This window comes from Rhamphochromis longiceps, linkage group LG1, assembly GCF_057381845.1.
Source record: "Rhamphochromis longiceps isolate RC_006_pf linkage group LG1, R_longiceps_female_GT1.1, whole genome shotgun sequence".
NCBI lineage: Eukaryota > Metazoa > Chordata > Actinopteri > Cichliformes > Cichlidae > Rhamphochromis > Rhamphochromis longiceps.
The window spans coordinates 4643343-4670739 of record NC_140557.1 but is presented as its reverse complement, the minus strand read 5'-3'; the positions used below and the strand labels follow the sequence as shown (position 1 = coordinate 4670739).

At 42.3% G+C, this 27397-nt stretch overlaps 1 long non-coding RNA gene and 1 pseudogene across 1 annotated transcript; both read right to left on the bottom strand.

The window, feature by feature from the left end:
- Positions 1 to 1200: 1200 nt before the first annotated feature.
- LOC146678147 (uncharacterized) lies at positions 1201 to 2281 on the bottom strand. Its single transcript, XR_014912177.1, has 2 exons — positions 2030 to 2281; positions 1201 to 1449 (listed from the first exon to the last, which is right to left on the bottom strand). It is a non-coding gene; the product is annotated as an uncharacterized LOC146678147 (long non-coding RNA).
- A 6548-nt stretch (positions 2282 to 8829) lies between these two features.
- Positions 8830 to 26984, bottom strand: LOC146678146 (uncharacterized; annotated as a pseudogene).
- Positions 26985 to 27397: the final 413 nt, after the last annotated feature.

Sequence of the window (27397 nt, the reverse complement as noted above, 5' to 3'; positions counted from 1 at the left end):
AAAATGCCATCACGAAATTACAATCAATTAATCAACAAGCTTTTTATTATTATTTGTCTTTCCTGTCTCCGTTTAGAAAGGAAGCCATTTGTCTCTGTTCCACTTCCACCTTTCCCCCTCCCCCACTTCATCACTTGTCATCTTATTGAAATCTGCATGCAACAATATCCATCATGTGTAATCATACTACAGAATCCTGACTCGGGCACAACGTTATGAGCATTATTTAGACAGAGACACAAATTACATTTTAAATCAGAATCCTAACACAGTGTGCTTGCTAATAATAGGATATGATGCACTTTTAGCCAGCAGCCTGCTTGTTTAACCCAGCAGGCTTCTGTGATGTTCATTTTAATTATGTGGCCTATAATCTGTGTTGAACATGTCATTCCAGTATTTAGGAAGAGAAGGAAATTTGGCTATTAGTGCTCTGTCATTGTCAATGAAAAGAACAATAAAATCACAATACAATCCCACATTAGAAGGAGCATGGACTTACCATTGCACTAATGCCAATGTACAAAGGAAGTGGCAGTTTATGTAAATCATTTCATGTGTTACCAGTGTGCATTTTTTATTTTATTTTTATTTTTTTGCATGGTATTCCAACTAACTTTGTTGATCTATTCCAGTTCAACCACTGCGTTGACAGCAGGTTGCAGGGGGTTGCAGTCGATAAAGACGACAGCTAGTCTAATATGAAGAGAGACATTTGTTGATATTTGGTGCATGAGTGCAGGTGTATTTTCTTGGGAAGGCCAGGGTTATACCATGCATGGGAGTCAATAAATAATGAATGTGCTGACTCATAAAAACACAAAGTAACAAACTGTACAATTTGAGAAGTAGAAATGCACTAAATACTAAGTACACAGCAAATCCAGCATGTCCAAATTAACACTGTCGGATTTGATTTCAACACTATTAAAGTGTCTATATGGGTCCACACCAGAGAGTGTTAATTTAACTCTTTTTGGAGAGTTGGTACGTTAACTCTGATTTAGTGTTAAACACCAAATCTGTCTGGAGTTGATAATTTAACACTTGGTGTTAAGAGTTTATATATTAACTCTCAAAGAGTATTTTAGTTTAACTACGTAAGAGTTATCTTCTAATTCATTCTAAAAAGCGGGAATTTTACTGTTCTGAACTTCTAGACATTTCTTTTGGAAATAAACATTTACTAAAAAGATGCAATGGTTTTTGAAAAACATTTATTCTGAACTGTGCACCACAATTTCAAAACATTTTCTGAAAGATGTAACAGTATACATGTTCTCACTTTCATTAGAATTGTGTTTATCAAAAGGTCTGACATGGTAAATGCAAATAACAGCATTCTCATCACTTATTTCTTCAATACAATATGCATGTCCTTCATTCATCCCTTTGTGGAACTTCAACGCACTTCTGCTCTCCCCCATATTCCATCTTCACAAGCATATCCTGTGCAGAGATTGAATAAAAATTAGTTGACACTAATTAATGGCACAAATAATCCAGTAAACAATTGCAGCACAGTAAAAAAAAAAGGAATCCTCTTTGAGCCATTACTTGTGTAAAGTATTTTCCCAAAAGACAAAGACACAGGCAACAGGTAATACTGAACTAAATGTAAAACCTCAACCTTTTTCATTTATACCTAAACCGTGTGCACAAAACTCTGGAGGGATCTATGCTAACGTAGAACCCAGTCAGGACGTCTGCTACTGCTGTTTGCTCGCTTTTTTTATGGGCGATCGTTTTCAGGCTTCAAGTAGCACCATTATACCAACATTTCACATTCTACACATTGTTTTAGGTGTATTTGACCAAAAGTTTGACTGAAAATTCACATGCAAGCTTTTTTTCAAGGCTGTGGTATTTGCCCGCAAACAATACCTTTCAGCTAGCTAAAACAGAATATTATGCTATCAGCGAGCAACATGGCTAATGCCTTTCACACAGCTTTGTCTCAACTCCAAAGAGCCACAGAAGTAAAAGTTAATAATAATAATTGAAACAATCTTTGGAAAAAGTGACTTACCAAGCATGGCAAACAACTCAAATATGTAGAGCAAAATGTTCTGAAACGGCTTCACTTCAGCTTCGATTGGAGCCGTGCTGGGGGCGGAGTCTGTGAATTTACTCTGTTGGTGTCATAGCCCCTGTAGGAGTTCAGAGTTAAGAGGTCAAGAGTTAATGTTTCCATTGTAACACCTCCAGATTTGACATAGAAACACTCATTTTTAACACTCGATTTTAACTACTATCATTTTACACCTCAGAGTTACATTAAAAGAATGTGACTCTGCTTAGAGTAAAATTAACTCTACTTTTGCAAGAAGACTATTAACACCAAAACATTTAACACTTTTGAATTTGCTGTGTATATATACAAATTGAAATGTTTTCTCATAAGCCTACAATTGTTTTGTTTGTGTCTGATGTTATTTCCCCAAAAATGTGTTCAAATGGATCAATTTTATTTCCTTTGGCAAAATGGAATAGGGGTGAAATGTAGCTGCAATAACAAAAAAAAACCAAAAACATACATCAATACTTTTGTCAGTCCTGTAAAAATGAGCCAGAAATCTAGAAAATAACAGAAAATAATAATCAGTAAGAGACTGGGCAGATGAAAAAAATTAATTGCATTCAGGAAAATGAAAAAAATAAAATAAAATTTGTGTGCAAAAGAACAAATTAATAGATTAGTGGTTGTGACTGTTGCACAAGCTGCTTTGAATGTAATCAACCAACCATGTGATCACTCAAAGTGTAAAATGAGTAGAAATTACAGAAATTTTATTTATCTGCAACCTCATGATTTAAGTATTTATGCAGTCAGTCAAGAAAGAGAAACATTTATGCTAATTTGATATTTTTTTGCCATTTCTTATAAAGACTCTCTCTATATAATACTGAAATACTCTTCGCACTTTGACTAGTAAACCACAACATTTTTGTCTTACATGTATGTTGGTCTAAATGCTGTTTCACATAACAGCTGGAATACAAGTGTGTGTGTGTGTGTGTGTGTGTGTGTGTGTGTGTGTGTGTGTGTGTGTGTGTGTGTGTGTGTGTTTGTTATCTCTGTTGGGTAGGAACTTTCTATCTTTAAATTTGATGTTTTCACATGCTTATCTTAAAGACTCATAAAACCTTATCAAAACCCACTGGATTATGGAAAAATGCATTTTCATCAAGCTTAAAAAAACACAGCGTTCTGAGCTTGTTGACAGATTCCTGCTGATAGACTTGATTATGCACCTCAGGTTTCTAAGTCATCCAGAATCCTCAACAAAATACTCGGTGTCTGACCTCAGCCTAACCTAATTAAGCTTTTATTTACATTTTAGTTGTATTATGACAACAAATAGCTTCGCTTATGCATTTTTTACATTAGAATAAAGTATTTTAACACAACCATTGTCTATTCATTTCTCTGTTTTCACATTTTTCTGTAACCTATAGACAGCTCTCCTGTCTACTGGCAGTCGGGGATAATTCATTAACAGGCAGAGCTGTAGAATGCTTCCAGAATGCAATAGTGTGGATTAATGCGGCAGCATTCTGTGAGCTAAGAAGTCACATTGCTTAAAAAATTAAAATTGGAAAAAAGTAGGAATCATGCTCAGCGACAATGGCAATACCTCAAAAAGTGGGCACAGTGGCAGAATAGGTTGAGTTAAGGCTGAGTATAGGCTTTATTTCTAACAAGACATTGCTCGTCTTTTCCAGTTGTATTTGTTACTTATTTATGTGAAGTCACGCCAAACTAGAACAGGTGATTATGCTCCAGTACAGAAAAGGTGGTAGGGAGCTATTTGTCACTGAGATATTAGTTTTACGAGGAGCCATAGGGAAATATAACATTTAGGCTCTAGTTATAATGTAATTGCTCCATGATTGATAATCCACTCTGTTTGGACTCTGTAGGTTTAAAATCCAGGACAACAATCCCACTTGTTCTTTATGACATCATCCCTTGAGGATTGTAATATAGACTTATTTTCCAATGCGAGGAGTACAAGTATGAACTAATTCCAAGTGATGGATGGAAGCATCTCAGGTTTTTGGGAGCCTGATTCACTGGGTGGGATCAGCTTTGTATGGCCCGATACAATAGCCACTAATAAAACATGTGGAAAAAACATCTCATGATAGCATGAATCTGCAAATGAAAAATAATTACTGTAGGCACGCAAAAGGAGACAACGTGTAAGCCGTTACCATTATACTTGGATCACTTTATCAGTAGTAAATATTTTCTATGTGTTTATCTGATAGCCAAGTGAATAGCAGGAAAGCAGTTCTCATGACTCCCTCGGGCTCGTCTGCTTGTACTAAACACAATTAATTATTGACCCTTGAGCACAACTTTTAAGAAAATCATAAAGCAATCAGCAAATAACTGGTGAGTTGCGTGTGTGTTTGTGTCTGTGTGTGCAAGTCTGTCTTAGTCATACCTTAATGGAAGTAGACTGGTAGTCTGATGGGGGGATCGGTAAAAACAAAGAGAAAAATGAATAATGCAGGATCGTGCACGTAAACACACAAAACTGCATCAGTTTCCAGTGCGCGTCCAAGGGTATGTGTGTGTCTGAGAGAGAGATACAAAGGAGAATGAGTGAATTTATGTGAAGGGTTCATTGCAAGGTTCACATTATCCCCTAAAGGGCACAGGGATGTTTTTGACTGTTTCCATGGAAATAAAGGGTTTTTAGTTTAGGAAGAGGGTGGCAGGTAGAGGCAGAAAAAGAAGAAACACTCTCCGCTGAATATTAATGACAGTCATACAGTGTGGAGCTAAGAGTTTGTCAAATATCTGTGTGATAGAACAGCTGCTGGCTAGCTTCACTGCCACAAGCTTCATACTATGGGGTTGTGAAGAATTTGTTTTGAATACATTTGATGCAAAGAAGGATCCTTATTTATGTTTTCTCCAGCTCTATAGTTCATGCGAAACATTTGAGGAAAATACAGTGGATCACACAGAAAAAAATAGGGTTAAGGTTAGTGTGATATTACACTGTGCCATTATAGCTGAAACAGTACATATAAAACTGTGGTAAATAGTTAAATTAGTTGATATATATGGAGAACATGTAGCCATAATTTATTTTATTAAAGCCAGTGCTTATATCGACTATAAACAATGTAGTATAAGGGCCACATTAAGAAAAAATATACTGTTGATCATTTAGGAAAAAAAAAAGTCAAAATGTGGAGATTACAGTCTCTGCTATACCCTCTACAAAATGCCTTGTGTAGAAGAGTTAGTGAAACAAACTGAACGACCACCTTGTGGTGGGTTTGTTTCTTAATGCGACCCTAATACTCACTTGAAAACCTTTGCTTGCCTTCAAGCATGAAAACAGTGGTCAGGGTGGTTAACTGGGACAACACTGAATTTAACAATTTGATATGCTGCTGACTGCTACCTACAATACTATTGTTTTTTTATCCACAATCACAGTCATGCAGTTGTACTTGATTCATTTGATTTAGAATTACATCAATATTCGTACTACCATACAAAAAGACCGTTTTGATAAAATGTTATTAGTCAAAATATATGTTGTCCACTGCATCGCTCACTCTGCTGTGTACCATCTACATGGGATAGGATATAATATGATTCTTGGTGATAATACCAGGATCACGTAAAGATTAATGGATCAAGGACAGACCCTTGAGGAATCCCTGACTTGATTTATGCAAATTTAAACTGTTGAAACAGAAAACCTACTACCTGATAAGGATGATTAGCGCTAACTGAGAACCTGACCTGTTAAACCAACTGACCGATGAAGCGTTTCAATTAAATGTCAGGAGCCACTGAGAAAATCAGCTGTGACATCAGGCAGAACTAAAATAGGAACGAACGAAAGTAGGAGCTATTAGTAGTTGTTTCTGTGCTACAGTTTGATCCAAAATCTGATTGGCTGATTGGCACTTCTCACAAAGAGTGTGAGTTGAAATATATTCATTCAGTTGTTTATAAACATTATTTTCAAATATTTTGCTGAGGAATGAATGATTAGAAATATGTCTATTTCCAACCATTTATTATTAATTACCAGTCCATCCAAGTTATTTTTCTGCGTAGAGGCAGGATATAACATTTGAGACAAACTGGTTTGTAGAGAACTGTTGTTAATATTTACTATTTTTATATCAATGAGATAAAGATTTGAATAGTTTGGTGGGGTCAACTACACAGTTGAAAGACTATAACTGATCAATAATTTTTTTCAGATCTTTAGAATTTACAGGAGAAAAGATGGACATTGTGCAGTGATTTGATCTGAATGTGAGGCAGTTCTATATAAATTGCTAGAGAGGCTAAGATATTACTTCTTATTTTATTAACCTTGTTGCGGAAGAAATAAGTAAAATCGTCAAATTCAGTTGTTATGGTTTTGGAGGGATTAAGTAGTTTATTCATAGGTGGAAAAAACAGAATTGGACTGATTCATTTGGGAGATATAGGATTGCGTTGCAGATTTTATTTTATTGTTGTACCAGTAAAATTGATTTTAATATGTTTAAAAATTAATAGGCAGTTTCTCTCAGTGCTCCAGCAGATTCTAAATGCCATCTTTACCTTTTCGCTGTTTGTGCAAGGTGTTTTTGGTGGACCACACACATTGATATTTGTGTATTAATATAGATATAACAGCAGAAATTTGGTCAACAAGTCGAGATATTGCATCACAGAAATGTCATTACATGATGACAGTTCCACATGTGCATTTTAAAAATTCACTAATGAATGTATCATCTGTGCAGGCACTGATTTGGTGCTTACTGCTAAATCAGTTGGTATTTGTTTTGACAGATAAACAATAAACCTCTCAAAGTATGCTATAATGATCATTGACGGTGAAATTTGGAAAATTTGTGACCGTGACATTGAGGACTAAGAAAAAAATTAGATCACATATATGACCTTTTTGGTATGGGTGGGTTCAGTCACATGCTATTTAAAATCAAAACATTCCAATAAACTAATGAACTTTCAGAATTGTTGCTCTTGTCAATGTGAGTATTAAAATATTCACACTGACACCAGATAACCTGACATAATAATACAATCAAATTTCGGAAAAGTTTCTTCCAGGAAGCCATCTCTCGGTCAAGGAGGAGAAATACTGCAGTAGATACAGAATTAAACAACTAAGCTGTAGTGCCTCTGCACCTCACTGTACAATACCTTGTGCAATACTTTTTGTAAATAGTCAACAGTGCAATAGACTCAACACTTGAAATGTGCAATTCACTTGTATTTTTATTTTTTATTCCTATTTATTCTATTTATCCCCTTTGTATATTTTATTTATATTTGTCTCTGTATTTATATATGTGTGTGTGTGTGTGTGTGTGTGTGTGTGTGTGTGTGTGTGTGTGTGTGTGTGTGTATGTGTGTATATATATATATATATATATATATATATATATATATATATATATATATATATATATATATATATATATAACAGTTCTGTAACTGTAACTTCGGTCGTTGCTGTGCTTTTTTTGGAAGTCGAATTTCCCAGAGGAACCCACCCGAGGGATTAATAAAGTTCTATCTTATCTTATCTTATCTTATCTTAATTACTAAACTTAATAATTCAAAACTTGAATAACTATCAAACGCCAAAGATTTATAATTAATGTTTTTTTTCTCTACATACAACAGCGATCCCCCCACTCCTCCTGTTTTATGGCTGCAATATTCAGAACTATAGCCAGTGGGTGATGTTTCCATCAGCTCTTTGTTACCATGATATAAAGCCAGTTTCAGTTAAAAGCAAAAGGTTCATGATACTTTGAACTTGATTCCAATGATCCACAGCTTATATCCACAAACATGGATTCAACTTCACCTCCCTGGTAGTGCTAGAGTGCTGCAGGCACAGACATTAAACTGATAATGATTCAGGAACTGTTCCCAGTAAGTGTCCCAAATTTAAAAACTTTTTACTACATAGCCTGAGGGCTGCTGAGACTTCTGTGGCACAAAATCAAGGAAGAGGAATTTCATGAAAAAGGAAAAACAAAAGCACTTAACTACTGGCTAATTAGTTTGTTATTGAGATAATCTTTCTGAAATCCAATTTGCATTGTGCCTGGTGAAGGCCACTCCTGCAGGACTTAGTGTTTGTTAACTTAATCATGAGAGTTATGCTCGTGTCTTTGATTGCACAGTTGTACAGGCAATTTTAGCTGCTATGTGTTACTAGCACAAAACGGCATCTATTTTACAACCTCTTTTATGTAGGCTGTTGTATGGATAGTACAAGTTAAAATGGCAGAGATGAAATAAACTCTCAATGAAATGTGCAAGCAAAATTTTGTGGAACAGCTCTGTGAAAATCTTTAAAGAAAAAACACAGGAACTGTGGGGACCAGTGATTTGTTTCTAGGTACATACATCCTGATTGTTTAATTAAATACCAGGCTTTTCTCACACTATTGGGCATTGACTAGTCAGAGAACTACAATCACATTAAGGCACATTCGCTGTGAAATCTTCAACTCTCCTCTCAAAAGAGGCGTAGAAGTTCAAGAAGTTGCTAATTGCGTATCGGTTCTAGGTGTAATTAATGTATGACACATTAGCAGTCCAGATTATATATTTTAGCTATGTTACAAGTGATGTTCTGAGGGTATTTTTTCAACAACAAATAGCCCAGTATGCACTCTGTAATGCACAATGACATTTACCTGCAAAACCAGACTGCATTAACCAATTAATAGAGGCTGGTTTTGCAGTGTGGGCTGCAGTTAACACAAAATTACATACAGCAGGGTAGAAATGCCAGCTATTTTCAAGCTTTATAAAGAAGGCTGAATAAGAAGTTCTTTGGCAGTGCCCAGCTGTTCAGTACAATCATAGTCTTCTACTGTCGACCACTGAGCAGCTCCACTGGAGCGGTCAGGGGAGTTCAGCAGTTTGCTTAAAGGCAGCACAAAAGTAGTTACTGTGAAGGCTTGAGTGTTCCTGATTAATTTCCATGTCAACCCTTTAAGTTTAGAGTAAGTCTTTCTGGAGAAATAAAACTATCACATTCATTTTGAAATAGTGGTAACAGGGCAGGTACGTCAGTCAGACAAATTCTTCTGTTACACACACAACAGGGTGGAACTTGTGACCTATCCATCTCGTCCATGTCTTTCCCCTTTCTCCAAGCATTGTGGCTCCTTCCAAAAGTCTGGGCATGAGCGCTGGCATCCAGGTCAGGATATCTGGACACAGCACCGGTTTCCAGTGCCACTGTGATAGCACGCCAACATGAAGCTGTTATCATTCAAAGAACAGCCACGTCATGCCCAGAAGAGGTGCTGATACTGAAATGCATTCATTTGTTTTCCAATTTCATTTCATTTCCAGACAGATCCACACAAGGTTATAATGTCAGCGCATCTCTTGGCTATCAATTTAAATAAATCTGTCTCAAAAACAGGCTGGCCTTCTGCCTGTCTGATGTACCATATTCCGAAGAAAGAAAAGAAAACAATGACCCCCATCATTCCCATTCATTACGTCACTACTGTTATATAATAAAACAGAAATAGAATCATTGAAGGCAACAGCAAAGAAAGAAAAAAACATGACTGAAAGTACAAATATGTCCCTTTTAATTGAAATGGGGTTTTTGAGTCTCCAGACACTAAGTGACTCAGGTAACAATGCTGAAAATACATCTTTAGTCTTCCTTTTAATTTATCTTCAGGAAACAAAACAAAATGAAAAACCATGAGATTACATTTTAGGTATGTGTGTTTTTCCACTCCACTGCTCTGGCTTTCCTCCCCCTGTTTCCATCTAGTTCTGTTATTAAAAGACAGGTGTCAGTCTCCCTGTTTGCCTGTACGTGCCACAGGCTCATGAATACTGGTTTTATTTTCTCTCAAATTATTTGTTTTGCCTGCATATCCTGGAAAGCTGCAGACACTCTTTGGAGCGATTATCAATCTGAGAAATAGCTTTTGCGCTGATCCCTTTTCAAATACTCTTGAAATGAGACTCCTGCTTTGCTTTCCATACATTGAAACGCCTCATTTCAACTGATCCTCACTGTATATTTTCCACATACATATGAACAACAAACAAAGGGGATAAAGAACAAGGCTTGGCTTCATATTTTTGTATTAAGTGATTGATTTTGTTCATCACTAGAGTTAGAAAATCATCTTTCACTTGTTGTATATGTGTGTAAAGTTTTGAAAATGATTAGACAAGATACAGATTACTTGTAGATGGAGCAGGGCGATATGACCAAAAATATTTATCACGATATAGATTTGAAAATTTGCAATAACGATATAACTGACGATATAATTGACACTTGACAAAATACTTTACAACTCCTCAGCTTTATTAGTGCCAAAAAACCCAAAACCTCAATGTATTTTCACTTAAACAAGCAGCTTTTTAAAGTGCATTAAAGTTATATAAAAATTTAACAGTGCAAATGCAAATTCCTTGCTGACAGTTTAACCAAAAGGCATTTCCAGTGGAAATTGGCCGACATATCCTCAGCATAACCATGTATAATATCCACAAAACTTAAAAAGAGGTTATACACACACAACACGGTAATATTATGTTGAAGCACAGTACGTATCACTCCGCGAGGCTCCTGCCTACGATAGCCGTAATGCTCCGACAATCCATCAAGCGGTGCGGCTTCGTAGCTTAGCAAAGTCGTACTAAAACATTTGACAGATTTCCGAGCGCCGTGTACATAAAATCCTTTCGAGGTCAGTAAACACAACCAGAATTCATACATAAGGCACGCGGGATTATAAGGGGCACTGTCGCTTTTCAGAAAAATCAAAGGATTGATTTTAAGTGTGCCGTATTTTCCAAACAACACGGTAATAACGACGGCCCGCTAGCATGCGCTACCAAAAATAGTGCTTTGTTGTGTGTCTGACGGATGAAAGCCAAGCCAGTTCCACACCAGTGAAGTTGCAGCAATTTTACAAACCAATTCTGGTTCATCCGTTTCATTCAACGATCCACTTTCGCTCTTCTCATACTGCGTCGCCGCCATGCTTTTTCCGCCATGTGCGTATGAAAACAAAGGCCCTGCGCATGCGTGTTTTACCCATATTCTATCGCAATATTTCATTTTCTTATCGTTGCCCAACATTACACCGGTATTACCGTGAACGGTATGATATAGCCCAGCCCTACTTGTAGACATGCACCACCTTCAGTAAGCGCTTAGTGACAGTAGGAAAAAGAAACTCCTTTTTAACAGGAAGAAACCTCCAGCAGAGCCAGGCACAGGGAGGGGCGGCGGATGGGTTAGGAGTGAGAGGATGTTGAAAACTGTATCAACTATTTTTATGAACAGTCCGAGCTAAAATCTGATTAAACAAATAAGATAATCATAAATAAAATGCTCAGTTTGTACACACTGCAATCCTTTACAGACAGCGAATAGTTAAAGTCTTTAACCTGTTCACATTACCAAAGAATCATTGATCTGAGTTCTCACCTAATGTATATAATATATAATGTTCTTCCTCTCTCCCGCCCTTTTGCACAAGTCGAGGAAGGTGTCAGGTTACATTTCACTGTGTGTTATACGGTACTTGTATAACTATGCATGTGATGAATAAAGAACCTTGAATCTTGAATCTGAGGTGCAATGGTGTGTGATCTTCTGTATTGATCCGATAGCAAGTAAATGCATGGCCAGTAGTGCTGATACCAATACTAATACTTTCAGATTATAACAGCAGCTTATGTGGGGGAGATTGGTGTGTGTGCGTGTGTGATTTATGAGACGAATCATCACCAATTTGCCAAATTTGAACACATTTGATTAAAGACTAAATCACAGTGCTTTTTACTCTCCAAAATAAAACACACCTTTCAGCTAGCTTACTAGGTTTTTGTTTTTTTTGTTTTTTTGAGACCTGTAATGTTAATGTGTCATTCTTTAAACTCTCGGTCAGTTGTGTTCTGCTACATAAATTGACATGACAGTCAACACAAAAAGGTCATCATATTCAGACATAGCTTGAGGTATATTTTTTTCTCATTTCCAATAAAAAAATGTATTTCTTACAATTCTGTGGGTTGAATATATTATCTGAATGAATATAGCCTATAGTAAATAAGTGAAAGTAGAGACTATGATCACCAAAAACACTTTAACCTTACGTAATGCTGCTTAATCGATATTAGTCATGACTAAACATTCATTTTACCGCTATATGAGGTAACTGGTTATTCTTTGTCATTCAGAAAGAACTGTGATTGGGCTCTCTCTGTGTGATTAGAGTCTGGGTCTGTCTAATGACTAATGCCTAATGAGTACTTCCTCATCTCTTCATTTCTTTTTCATACAAAGATCATGTCTTTATACAAGTTGGTGATGTTGCCAAAGTAAAAGATTTATTTCAAAGGGCACAGGTATAAAGTACTTTTACACCTGTGCCCTTTCTCACTCACTCCAGCATGTCACTGCTCAGGGTTGCTGAGTCATGTGACTGCAGGACAACTAAACACAGCAGAGCTGGGAGGATGTGGGCGGAGCAAAGTGTGCCTTTGTCAGAGGAGAGGAGTTTGTACAGACATGTCTACTTTCTAAAGAACAGAAGCAATGCACTGAACTTACAGGAAAAAAAACAACGTACAGTATCGATACTATCGATATTTAGATTGATCCACCCACTACTACTGATGCGACTACTGCCATTTGTCTTAATCATGTTAATCGGATCTTGTTATTATAGATTACTAAAATACACCAATAGGCACGATTACTATATACAACACTGGCTCAGCAGATGGTGACTCAAGAACTAACCAAAGCATTAGATGCTATCAATTAACTTGTTGAAATAAATGAGAAATTCATAAGTCAAGTTGTAAATAACTTGCAAACCCAAAGATTTAATATGAGGATGTTGAAAATCATTACGGCTCTAACAGGTCTGTGTGTTGTGCAGGTGTGTCTTATCTCATCCAGGAGCTCTCCTGTGAGCCAGTGCACCTGGATATATTTGTGACTATAATTCTTCAACTGTTGCCAGCAATGCTTGATTACATTCCACCTCGAAGGTGACTCTTACGTAGGGACCTTTTGCTTTGATTACAGGTTGATTCTTCATTCACTTTGGCTCAGTCACACTGAAGTAAAGATATGATGACACTACTTTCTATTGATCACTTCTAATTGCACAGGTTACCTGGTGGAAGACAAACTGTCACCAAACAATCATGGTCTCTTTGAAATAGGGGTTTTAACAAGTTGTATTCTTGTATATTCCGATATAAAAGCAAGGATGTTGAGTGCCTATTTCATTTTGCTATTAACTTGTTATTTTACAGCACTTATGTCCCCATTCATGGAGGACTTTCTCTTTCAGTTCTACAAGTATGCGCTAAAGATGAGTACTCAGTTTGAGTTTCTGTTTATATAGATGGCAACAGATTGGCAAGAGACTGCAACGGATTTTTGATTGTCATCAGTTTATCAGTCAAAGTGGTGTTATCACAAACAGATCACCTTCAAGTTTTCTAACTTGACCCCACTCACTCACAAACTGTTCACTCACATGTTTCTGTTTGATGATCACTGTCTTGAATATAATGACTGTGATGATATGGTCCACATCTTGAAAGCAACTTTTTATCGTTAAAGCTATCGTCAGCTAGAGGATTGTTGAGGCCAGACATCTGATGGTCTCCATTGCTCTCCTCCTCAGTCGGATAGTTTTTACATAAGCTGTATGTGTGGTATTTTCCTGTTTATGAACAAATTATTCTTCCACTAAATACAAACAAGATGGGATAGTGTGATACTGCTAAAGTCTGAATAAAAAAAATAGCTTTACCAGCAAAGCACCCCCGCAGTATAACACATCCTACTCCTCCACACAACAGATACTATCTGTTCACTATCTGTTCATCTTGCAAAAACACAAGGGTAAGAATGAAAAGTATCACTTTTGAATTTATTAGTTTAAAGTGCAGATTTCTACTGGTCGAATGCCCATAGGTAGATTTACTTGCGTTTCTTTATCAAAATTATTCTTGTTCTAATAATCTTAGCTGTAAGTCTTTTGCTGAAATTTAAACACAGAGGTTTGAATGATGCTGTTTTATCAGAACCGTTGATTTGTCGGGTACTTGAACTGAATTGTTGCTTGGCTTCTCATCTCACAAAGAATTAACTTGTTGAAAAGCCTGCTAGCTGTAAAGGCTTCCTTGCATACCGAGAAAGCATGCTAGATATGTAAGGAACCAGATAGTCACAAAAGAACAAACAATTGTGTACTGTCCAACAAGTGTTTTATTTTACCCTAAATAATAAACGGAAGATGTCAAGTAAACATAACCATCCTTCCATCCATCCATCCATCCATCCATCCATCTTCTTCTGCTTTATCCGGGGCCAGGTTGCAGGGGCAGCAGCCTAAGCAGAGAAGCCCAGACCTCCCTCTCCCCAGCCACCTCCTCCAGCTTATCCGGGGGAACACCAAGGCGTTCCCAGGCCAGCCAAGGGATATAATCTCTCCAGCGTGTCCTGGGTCTGCCCCAGGGCTTTCTCCCGGTGGGACATGCCCGGAACACCTCACCCAGGAGGCGCCCAGGAGGCATCCTTGTCAGATGCCCGAACCATCTCAGCTGGCTCCTTTCGATGTGGAGGAGCAGCGGCATAAACATAACTTTATTCAAAAATACTGTTTGTCGAAACAAGTACTTCACTTGCCAAACTTACCAGACAAAATAAGTGAGAGTTCAACGTATATACTACCAGTGTGTATATACTAGAAATCGAAATGAAAATAAAGCAAAATACAACGATGCCCTACCTCCAGGCTATCACAGCAGATGGCTTAGTTCCACTCTAAGCTTTCCTTTTTCTGTAACCAAGAATGGCTGGAGCTGAAGACAGGTAATGCAAAAGACAGAGTAAAATGTAAATTAGTCAAATGTGTATAAGTCAGTAATCAAACAATGTGAACCAAAATGTGGACACAGCCAGGGTCAAAAAAATCAGTTGAAACTAATTAACGATACCAACAAACCTAAATGTTTACTATGAGCCACCAGTAGCTATAGCAACATTAACTCAAATATGGAAGGGAGATATTTAAAGTATAAACAGGAATGTTTTAGGCTATAATTTAAGTGTAGTGAGCAAACTAATACTACTAAATTGCTATTTAAATTGTGCAGCTGTAAATTTAGCCACCGTAAAGTAAGTATTGAAAAGGAATTGCAAAGAATCAAGCAGTGGCTATGTGAAGGTAAAACACAAACTACATTATTGTATTATGTTTTATAGATTTGATGACATCAGATTTATGAAACATACTTAAATGACGAGATGTGTCCAACTGGTATTGTTCCCCATTAACCCTACTGAAAACCCTTATCATTGACAGTATTTTTAAAAATTCTTATGTCTTCAAACTCACAAATGCATCTGCAAAACAGGTTTTCATACTCAAATGCACACAAATTAACTCATCAATATATACAGTAAACCTAAAAACAGGTACATCACTGTGTTTACCTATTTCAGCGTTTTCAAGCATATCTCTGAATTTCGTGTATTGACCACTTATTGCTTTTGAAAACATGCGGAAATATTGTTCACATATTCACTTTTTGGTTCAGTCAAGAGAAAGGTGTTAATGGTAGGTATGCCACACCAGAGACTTGCTGAACTTCTCACATCACAATACTGCAAACTTTTATACATGTAAATCATATGCTGGGACATTTTAAAGTATTTTATTTTCAAAGCTTGTGGTTTTGGTTTTATTACAACTGCTTCTGCACAGACACTACAGGACAAATACATGCATTGTGCATTGTGTTTTCTAAATAAACTATAATAAATTCATATTTTTACACCTTTTAGAAACTAAAGCAAGTTATTAAATTCAAGTTAAGCCTTTGCACCATGTGTTAAAGACATGACAGTTGATTGAGTGGCATAGATCTTCATGCATATGAAGACAAGATATATTTTTTTAGCAAATAGCTTGAAAAATCATGCATCTGCAAGTAAGAAACTTTTGCAGCTTTTAATCTGTTGTTGTTGAACAGATTATCAGTGCAGAGAAAGCCAGTTCTGTAGCCATGTCTTTGATATATCTGGGTTTTCTAACCCCCACCCCTGATGCCCTGAAACCTGCTGCTTCTCTCCCAATGAGCATTGATTCAGCTAAATAATTTATCTCTCTCTCCATCTCTGGCTCTCACTTATACACACCCATACACACAAATGCAGACACACACATTTATAAACTTCAAAAAAAAAAAAAAATTTATATATATATATATATATATATATAAAAAAAACACCCAGCACGCCCCTGCGGGCGGTTTATCCTTCAAGCTCGGGTCCTCTACCAGAGGCCTGGGAGCTTGAGGGTCCTGCGCAGTATCTTAGCTGTTCCCAGGACTGCGCTCTTCTGGACAGAGATCTCCGATGTTGTTCCTGGGATCTGCTGGAGCCACTCGCCTAGCTTGGGAGTCACCGCACCTAGTGCTCCGATTACCACGGGGACCACCGTTACCTTCACCCTCCACATCCTCTCGAGCTCTTCTCTGAGCCCTTGGTATTTCTCCAGCTTCTCGTGTTCCTTCTTCCTGATATTGCTGTCATTCGGAACCGCTACATCGATCACTACGGCCGTCTTCTTCTGTTTGTCTACCACCACTATGTCCGGTTGGTTAGCCACCACCATTTTGTCCGTCTGTATCTGGAAGTCCCACAGGATCTTAGCTCGGTCATTCTCCACCACCCTTGGGGGCATCTCCCATTTTGACCTCGGGACTTCCAGGTTATACTCGGCACAGATGTTCCTGTACACTATGCCGGCCACTTGGTTATGGCGTTCCATGTATGCCTTGCCTGCTAGCATCTTGCACCCTGCTGTTATGTGCTGGATTGTCTCTGGGGCATCTTTACACAGCCTGCACCTGGGGTCTTGCCTGGTGTGATAGACCCCAGCCTCTATGGATCTTGTGCTCAGAGCTTGTTCTTGTGCTGCCATGATTAGTGCCTCTGTGCTGTCTTTCAGTCCAGCTTTGTCCAGCCACTGGTAGGATTTCTGGATATCAGCCACCTCCTCTATCTGCCGGTGGTACATACCGTGCAGGGGCCTGTCCTTCCATGATGGTTCTTCGTCTCCCTCCTCTTTCTTGGGTTTCTGCTGCCTGAGGTATTCACTGAGCACTCGGTCAGTTGGGGCCATCTTCCTAATGTATTCTTGGATGTTCGTTGTCTCATCCTGGACTGTGGTGCTGACACTCACCAGTCCCCGGCCCCCTTCCTTCCGCTTAGCGTACAGCCTCAGGGTGCTGGATTTGGGGTGAAACCCTCCATGCATGGTAAGGAGCTTTCTTGTCTTTATGTCAGTGGCTTCTATCTCCTCCTTTGGCCAGCCTATTATCCCAGCAGGGTACCTGATCACGGGCAGGGCGTACGTGTTGATGGCCCGGATCTTGTTCTTACCATTCAGCTGACTCCTCAGGACTTGCCTGACCCTCTGCAGGTACTTGGTGGTTGCAGCTTTTCTAGCGGCCTCTTCATGGTTCCCATTCGCCTGTGGGATCCCCAAGTACTTGTAACTGTCCTCTATGTCTGCAATGTTGCCTTCTGGTAGTTCAATCCCCTCAGTCCTGACTACCTTCCCTCTCTTTGTTACCATCCGACTACACTTCTCCAGTCCGAACGACATTCCAATGTCATTGCTGTATAGCCTGGTAGTGTGGATCAGTGAATCGATGTCTCGTTCACTCTTGGCGTACAGCTTGATGTCATCCATGTACAGGAGGTGGCTGACAACTGCTCCGTTCTGTAGTCGGTATCCGTAGCCAGTCTTGTTAATGATCTCACTGAGGGGGTTCAGGCCTATGCAGAACAGCAGTGGGGACAGAGCATCTCCTTGGTAGATCCCGCACTTGATGGTGACTTGTGCTATGGGCTTGGAGTTGGCCTCTAGTGTTGTACGCCACATCCCCATTGAGTTCCTGATGAAGGCTCTTAGGGTCCCATTGATCTTGTACAATTCTAGGCATTCCAGTATCCAGCTGTGGGGCATTGAGTCATAGGCCTTCTTGTAATCAATCCAGGCAGTGCACAGGTTGGTCAGTCTGGTCTTGCAGTCTCGGCTGATTGTTCTGTCTACCAGTAGCTGGTGTTTTGCGCCTCTGGTATTCTTGCCAATTCCTTTCTGTGTCCCGCTCATGTATTGACCCATGTGCCTGTTCATCTTAGCCGATATGATGCCTGACAGGAGCTTCCATGTAGTACTGAGGCAGGTTATTGGTCGGTAGTTGGAGGGGACCGGTCCCTTCTTGGGGTCCTTGGGGATCAGGACCGTCCGGCCTTCAGTTAGCCATTCCGGGTGTCTCTCGTTAACTAGCAGCTGGTTCATTTGTGCTGCCAGACGCTCGTGGAGTGCAGTCAGCTTCTTCAGCCAGTAGGCGTGAACCATGTCGGGCCCTGGTGCTGTCCAACTCTTCATACTGGAGACCCTTTCTTGGATATCTGCCACTGTGATGGTTACTGGACCCTGTTCAGGGAGGTCGCTGTGGTCAGCCCTCAGATCCTCTAGCCACTGAGCATTGCCGTTATGGGTTGCATCCTTCTCCCATATGCTCTTCCAGTATTGCTCCGTCTCCAGCCTTGGTGGTGCTGTTCTCTTATTGTTCCCTTGCCACTGAGAGTACACCTTTGCTGGTTCTGTGGAGAACAGCTGGTTTATTCTCCTGCCTTCTATCTCTCTGGTGTACCTCCTCAAGCGGCTGGCCAAGGCTGTGAGTCTTTGCTTGGCAGTTTCCAAGGCCTCAGGTATGGACAGCTTGCTGTATTTCTTAGGCACCTTATTTGTCGCACCTTTCTGCAACTCCGTTAGTTGGCTAACCTCCCTCCGTGCTACTTTGATCTTGCCCTCTAGCCTCCTTCTCCATGGAGGGTACTGCCCCTTGTCGCTGTTCAACTTGTAGCCAAGCATCTCACTGATCACTGTTGCCGTATTGTAGATCAGCTTGTTAGTGTCGGTAATCGTGGTTGTAGGTATTGCCCGTAGTGCTGCATTAACATCATCTAGCAGACCTTCTGAGGGAACTTCACGTAATCTTGGTAACCGGCTACGCGGGATCCAGGTTTCAAGCTTGGCCATGATCCTATTTTTCAGGTCAGTTCCTCTCGCACTCAACGATCCTTCTCCTATCGCACTTGGGGCTATGTACCCAATCTCGGGTGGGGGTGATGATATCTCCCCCCTGACCTGGCGTCCTGACTCCTCCTTGCCGTAGCATTTGTGTTGTACCTCGTCAATCTCTAGCTGTGAGAGCAGTCCCTTCTTTCGAATGTTGGAACACTGAGCTACTAGTTGTTTCGCCGTCATTGTGGATGTTGGGTATCGAAGAATCCATAGGTCCCTCATCCTATTCATGTAGCCCCTTCCGCCATGGGATGGACGTAGAGACCTAAAATTCATTCCAGATACACAATATAACCATCCCTCCCAAACAGTGGTCACAAATCAGTCCAAATGTGTGGTAGTGGGCACATCTGCCATATTGAGATAATCCATCCCACCTCACAGGTGTGCCACATCAGGATGCTGATCTGACATCATGAGTAGTGCACAGGTGTACCTCAGACTGCCCACAACAAAAGGCCACCCTGGAATGTGCAGTTTTTTGCGCTATTGGGGGTCTGGGGACCCAGAACCGGTCAGTATCTGGTGTGACCACCATTTGCCTCATGCAGTGCAACACATCGTCGCATGGAGTCTATCAGATTGTCAATTGTGGCCTGTGGAATGTTGGTCCACTCCACTTCAATGGCTGTGCGAGGTTGTTGGATATTCGTGGGAACTGGTACACGCTGTCGTATACGCCGGTCAAGCACATCCCGAACATGCTCAATGGGCGACATGTCCGGTGAGTATGCTGGCCATGCAAGAACTGGGACATTCTCAGCTGCCATCTGCCCTGAACAATGTGAACCATGATTCATCCGTGAAGCGCACACCTCTCCAACGTGCCAGACGCCATCGAATGTGAGCATTTGCCCACACAAGTCTGTTACGGCGACGAGCTGGAGTCAGGTCAAGACCCTGATGAGGACGACGGGCATGCAGTTGAGCGTCCCTGAGACGGTTTCTGACAGTTTTTGCAGAAATTGTTTGGTTGTGCAAACCAATTGTTCCAGCAGCTGTCTGGGTGGCTGGTCTCAGACGATCTTGGAGGTGAACCTGCTGGATGTGGAGGTCCTGGGCTGGTGTGGTTACACGAGGTCTGCGGTTGTGAGGCCGGTTGGATGTGCTGCCATATTCTCTGAAACGCCTGTGGAGACGGCTTATGGTTGAGAAATGAACATTCAATGCACGGGCGACAGATCTGGTTGACATTCCTGCTGTCAGCATGCCAGTTGCACGCTCCCTCATTGCTTGTGGCATCTGTGGCATTTTGCTGTGAGACAAAACTGCACATTCCAGGGTGGCCTTTTGTTGTGGGCAGTCTGAGGTACACCTGTGCACTACTCATGATGTCAGATCAGCATCCTGATGTGGCACACCTGTGAGGTGGGATGGATTATCTCAATATGGCAGATGTGCCCACTACCACACATTTGGACTGATTTGTGACCACTGTTTGGGAGGGATGGTTATATTGTGTATCTGGAATGAATTTTAGGTCTCTACGTCCATCCCATGGGGAATGGGAGCAGTAACAAAGGTGTTGCGTTTATATTTTTGTTGAGTGTATATATATATATATATTAGGGGTGCAACGATATTCGTATCGATATTGAACCGTTCGATACAGTGCTTTCGGTTCGGTACGCATATGTATCGAACAATACAACATTTGTAATTTATTTTATCAATTTTCCTTCTGACGATGCTGTCTGTGTGGAGCGCTCAGTGAATCTGTGTTCGACTACTCCGCCTAGGCTGCACTGTCGAGCGCAGATCCACTGAGCGCTCCACACAGACAGCATAGTCAGAAGGAAGAGCACAGGGCAAGCTAGCGAGACAGAAGTTAAGCTCTCCTTGCAACAGGCAAATTGACCCTCATTCAGATCTGGCGTTTGGAATTATTTTGGTTTTCATGTGACGTATGACCCTGAAGGTAAGCGAGTCATGGACTAAAGTAAAACAGTATGTTGGATGTGCCATGCAATGCTCAATTACATTGGTGTGAACTAGTGTGTTAGCGCAGTTAGCTCGTTAACGTGTTGGCCGTCTAGCCCCATGCACGGAGCGATCGGCGGTAGCTCGTTAACGGAGATTTGCCGTGTTGTGGCGTTAAGGTCATTTCAACGAGATTAACCTGAAAGCACTAGTGGGAACACAACGAATATGACTGCACATTTACACCGACATCATCCTAGTGCAAAGACAAAAACAACAAGCATGCTACTAACTTTAGCCGAGTCATTTAGACAGCTGTTAGCACATGATTCTCCTTATGCTGCTGAGAATATAGCCCAGAAGAAGCGGATAGTATAGCTTTTATTTTGGAAAGAGCCATTTCTCTGTAATAAACTCTCTTTTCCAAAGATGAGTGATTCCTCAATCAGATACAGGGCTTGCAATATCGCTAGCCCGACGTCCCGGAGCTAGCGATTTTTTCAGTCGGGCTACCAAAATCTATCTCTTCCCTGCCCGTCGGGCTATTGTAGGAAAAATATATGTCAATGCTTTTGCATTCTTTCAGAAATGTAGCTGGGTAATTATGTCATTGGCATCGGTGAGCCACTGTCAATATATGACATATTGAAGTCGCGTTTGAATTTGCGCTTGTTTTTTTGCTTTCACTTTGCAATCGTGCGAACTGTGTATAGAGAGCGACAGCACTGATCTGTGAGTGATGATAATTTGTGCACCAATTCCTCTGACATCGTCTTATTAATCGTTAGCTTACTATGCAAACATGACAAGTGAAATCTCCCGCAGCAAGCTTAAACATGTGAGAGGTTGATCGCGCAGAGAATCGCTGAGCTTATGTGAGTGCGCGTGTAAAAGCATTTCAGTTCTGCTGAGCCAAATAAGACAGGTCAGGGTGAAGAAGTGACAGCCAAATAAAAGCTTACCACAAAACGGAGAAGTTATGACAAATCAGACTATAAGGCAAAAAGAAAGTGCAGCTTTATGGTTTCATGGACAAAATAATTTCTGTGGCTGCAATATGACGAGCTATATAAGAGAGAGCTGTGACACTCTCCACTCAGTGGTCAGCAGACTGCAAACACAATCTCCGAGAGCCCTTCTCATAATATCAGGGGACTTCAATCATGCCTCTTTGGACTCCACACTGCCCACCTTCACCCAGTATGTGACCTGCTCAACCAGAGACAATAAAACACTGGACTTACTGTATGCCAATGCTGAAGAGGCATACAGTTCATCACCTCTCCCTCCACTGGGCAAATCTGACCACAACCTGGTGCACCTTGTCCCTGTGTATGAGCCCTTAGTGCGCAGGGTGCCACCAGCCACCCGCACAGTGCAGAGATGGTCAGAGGAGAGCGAGGAGGCTCTTAAGGACTGTTTTGAGTCGACTGTGTGGGAGGTGATCTGTGACGACCATGGAGAGGACATCGACAGCCTTACTACATGCATTACTGACTATATTAATTTCTGTGTGGATAACACCGTACCTACCAGGACTGTACGGTGTTTCTCCAACAACAAACCTTGGATTACCCCAGAAATTAAAGCTGTCCTCAAGCAGAAGAGGAGGGCCTTCAAATCCAAAGACAAAGAGGAGTTGAAAAGGGTGCAGAGAGAGTTGAGGGGACTGATAAGGAATGGGAAGGACAGCTACAGGCAGAAGATGGAGAACCAGCTTCAGCAAAACAACGTTGGTGAAGTCTGGAGAGGCCTCAGAACCATCTCAGGCCACAAACAGCAGAACTCTCTGCCTGGGAGGGATGTGAGGTGGGCAAATGAACTGAATCATTTCTTCAACAGATTTGATTCAACCATGAGACAGTCTACAACATCGGCTGCAGACTCACCCACCCCCACTGCTGCTGTTCCACCTCTGACACCTCAGACACTTCACACCTCCTCTATTCACCCTGCTCACTCCTCCCCACCCCCAACAACAGCATCCAATACACACTCAACACAAGGCTCCAGCCTGTCTCTCTCAACCACCCAGGTTAGGAGGGAACTGAGGAGGATTAATGGCAAGAAGGCAGCGGGCCCAGATGGCATCAGCTCGAGGGTCGTCAGGTCCTGCGCGGACCAACTGTGTGGGGTGATGGAGCACCTCTTCAACCTGAGCCTGAGGTTGGGAAGAGTCCCACAGCTCTGGAAAACCTCCTGTGTTGTACCAGTGCCAAAGACTTCACGCCCCAAGGACCTCAACAGCTACAGGCCGGTGGCTCTGACATCCCACCTGATGAAGACCCTGGAGCGGTTGGTCCTGGCTCAGCTTCGGCGCCTAACAAGCTCATCACTGGACCCACTTCAGTTTGCCTACCAGCCTGGCATTGGAGCGGATGATGCCGTCATTCACCTCCTACATCGTTCCCTCGCTCACCTGGAGACCGCTGGAAGCACTGTGAGAATCATGTTCTTTGATTTCTCCAGTGCCTTCAACACTATTCTTCCCTCGGTTCTGAAGGACAAGCTGGAGAACTCTGGAGTGGACCATCACCTCACTACCTGGATTTTGGACTACCTCACCGACCGACCACAGTATGTGAGGACTCAGGGCTGTGTGTCGGACAGGGTCGTCTGCAGTACGGGGGCCCCACAGGGAACGGTTCTGGCTCCGTTCCTCTTCACCATCTACACTGCAGACTTCTCCCACAATTCCACCCAGTGCTTCCTGCAGAAGTTCTCTGATGACTCTGCAATAGTCGGCCTCATCACTGATGGGGACGACAAGGAGTACAGAGGACTGACTCAAGACTTTGTGGACTGGTGCCAGCTGAACTACCTCCAGATCAACGCCAGTAAAACCAAGGAGCTGGTGGTAGACTTCCGCAGGCACAAGCATTCTCCACTGCAACCACTGAACATCCAAGGTATGGACATTGAGGCTGTGGACAGCTACAGGTACCTTGGTGTTCATCTGAACAATAAACTGGACTGGACTCATAACTCAGACGCCCTCTACAGGAAAGGGCAGAGCAGGCTGTACCTGCTGCGGAGACTCAGGTCGTTTGGGGTGGAGGGCCCACTCCTGAAGACCTTCTATGACTCTGTGGTGGCTTCTGCTATCTTTTATGGTGTGGTCTGCTGGGGCGGCAGCATCTCTGCTGGGGACAGGAAGAGACTGAACAGGGTGATCCGAAGGGCCAGCTCTGTTCTAGGATGCCCTCTGGACCCAGTGGAGGTGGTGAGTGACAGGAGAATGGCGGCTAAGCTGTCATCCCTGTTGGACAACGTCTCCCACCCCATGCAGCAGACTGTGACAGCACTGAGCAGCTCCTTCAGTGGGAGACTGCGGCACCCACGGTGTGGGACGGAGAGATTTCGCAGGTCTTTCCTCCCCACTGCTGTCAGACTCCACAACAAAGACTTTAACTGAACAAACACACACATCCACACATGTGCAATAACACTAAGTGCAATAATCTTTTCTGGCATCGTTGTATTTTTACTCAGTTGTATATAGCATTCGTATTCTATTTTTATCTTATTGTATATTTTTATTCTATTTTATTCTACTGTATATAGTATATTATTTTATTCTATTCTGTACAGCTGTGTACTGTATTTATTCTTATTGTATTCTAATTTTTGCGTCATAACTTTTGCACTGTCCACTTCCTGCTGTGACAAAACAAATTTTCCCGGTTTAAGAACCCTGTACGGCCCGTCATATGGTGGACGCAGTGAAGTCCTATGGGCATCGTGCCTGACGAAAACAAAATGAGCAGAGTCCAACGACCTCGGAACAAAAGTGTCAGGCAGGCAGTGGTGAACAGGGCCAGGAACAGAAAATGAGTCCCTTGGGGGGCGAAAAGGCAGCACAGAGGTATCGAAACACGGGGGGCTGGCCGAGGACTAGTTCAGCCGGGGACCAGTTCAGCCGGGGAAACCCCGAGGTCTTCTTTAACCACGCTACGCAATCCCAGCAAAACCCATGGAAGACGGTCGACCAAGTTATCACCTGTTAAGGAAGCCCGGAGCACGGCCTTGAGTGACCGGTGAAACTGCTCGCACATCCTGTTAGCTTGCTGTGATGGTATGCTGTGGTGCGGTGGACCTTGACCCCCAGGCCGTCAGTCATGGCAGACCAAAGCTCAGAAACAAACTGGTGGGCCCTGTCCGAGGTAATGTCAGCAGGGGAACCGAAACGCGAAACCCACGTTGACAAAAATGCTCTGGCCACCGTCACCGCTGTTGTGGACGCCAGGGGTACCGCCTCCGGCCACCTGGTCATGCGGTCTACCACAGTCAAAAGGTGCGTGAAACCCTGTGACTGTGGCAATGGACCAACCAGGTCCACATGAACGGCCGGGGCGGCCAGTGGAAACGTCGCAATGCAGGCGTGGACCGCTGTCCCAATGGGGGTGTCCTCCATTGGACCGCCGTCCCAGTGGGGGTGTCCTCCAGCATGAGGCCCGTTTTCATTGACTGAAGGGCAAGGATGTCCGGGTCAGCACGTTGCTCAGCGGCCATGGCAGCGTAGTCGACGCCAACATACGCTGCAGAAACCAACACCCGTGATAGACAGTCAGCGACGTCTATCACGTGATTGGACTTACCATCCACATGCTGAATGTCTGTGGTAAACTCCGAAATGGCCACCAACTGGCGCTGCTGGCGTGCGCTCCATGGGTCAGAGACCTTGGACATGGCAAAGGTTTATGGTCAACGTACGCAGTGAAGTTGCGACCCTCGAGGAAAAAACGAAAATGTTGTGTCATGAGGTACGGGCCAGCAACTCCCTGTCGAAAACAGTGTACTTGCATTCGGCATCCCGGAGCGTATGACTGAAAAAGGCAAGCGGTTACCAGACACTTGAAACCCGCTGTTCCAACACGGCACCCACTGCCACGTCAAATGCGTCGGTGCGCCTACGGAAACGGGTGGGCCAGCAGGGCGGCGCCAGCCAGCGCAGACTAGGCTGTGGAAAACGCCTGGATGCGTTCCGGCAGCCAGTCAACAGGATCTTTGGCTGTTTTACCTTTTAAGGCAGCATAGAGTGGCTGTAGCAGGTGGGCAGCTCTTTGGGGTCCTTAGGGACTTGTAAAGCGCTATACAAATATAGGCCATTTACCACAGGCCAAAAAGAGCGATAAGATAAGGGTGAGGTGAATCCGGGGTGAGCTGAGCGGTGTGGAACTCTGTGGCTGACCTGAGATCCAGCGGTTCCTGATGGAGTGTGATGGCAGGGGGACAGGCAGGTGAGGCACATGGTGATTTCCAAAATGGTGGTTTGGTATCCTGAGACCAAGAGAGGAACATAAGCCAGAGGTTTGAGACAAGGTGAGTCCAGGAACTGTAGCACAAGAAAGTAATGTTAGCAAGATAAATCACAAAGAGAGCCTGCTACCAATATGGGTTGATGACGAACTGGTGGTGAATAAACATATTTGAGGCTTAAATCACTCTGGTGATTTTCCTCCCAGGTGTGAGGAACTGGAGGAGGTGGTTGCCCTGCCCACGGACGGATACCAGGTAAACTCAGGAGCCTGATGGAAAATTCCAGCCACACACCCCGGACCATGACACTAGGCTGCTGGGGGAATCCCAGAATGCACTCAGTGTTTCTTCTTCAGTTACCTTTTTCACCCACAATGTGTTTATTCACTACTTTGCATTCAATTCTTAGTTACTAATAATCTCTGGCTCTCTTCCACAGCGTGTCTTTTGTCTTGTCTTGCTGCATAATGCTGTGGTGGCAGTTTTGGTTCAGGGTGCTTCTCACTCTGTACAAGTCGCTGATCCTGGATCCAGCAAAACAGACCCAGACCATCACACTTCCTCCTCCATGTCTGACAGTTGATGCCACACATCGTGGAACCATCCTTTCGCCTACTTGATGGCGTACAAATAATCTGCGTGATGAACCGAAGATTTCAATTTTGATTCATCAGTCCATAATACCTTCTTCCAGTCTTCAGTAGTGGTGGTGTTTCATGGCTCAGGCAAGCCTCTTTGTCTTATTATGACGTCTTAGCAATAGCTTCCTTGCTGCAACTCATCCTGTCAAACCTGCAGCTCGAAGCCTTCCCTTCACACTTGAAATGGAGACTTTCTTACTGAGACGACTATTAAGCTGTGCTTGAAGCTGTTGTCCTGTGAGCCACCTATAACACAAGCTGTTAACTCTCAGAAACTTGTCCTCTACTTCTTTCAGTCAGAGTTTGCCCCATTTTGTGAGTAGCACCACTTTCCTAGGCTTGATCAACCTCAACCTTGGTCAACC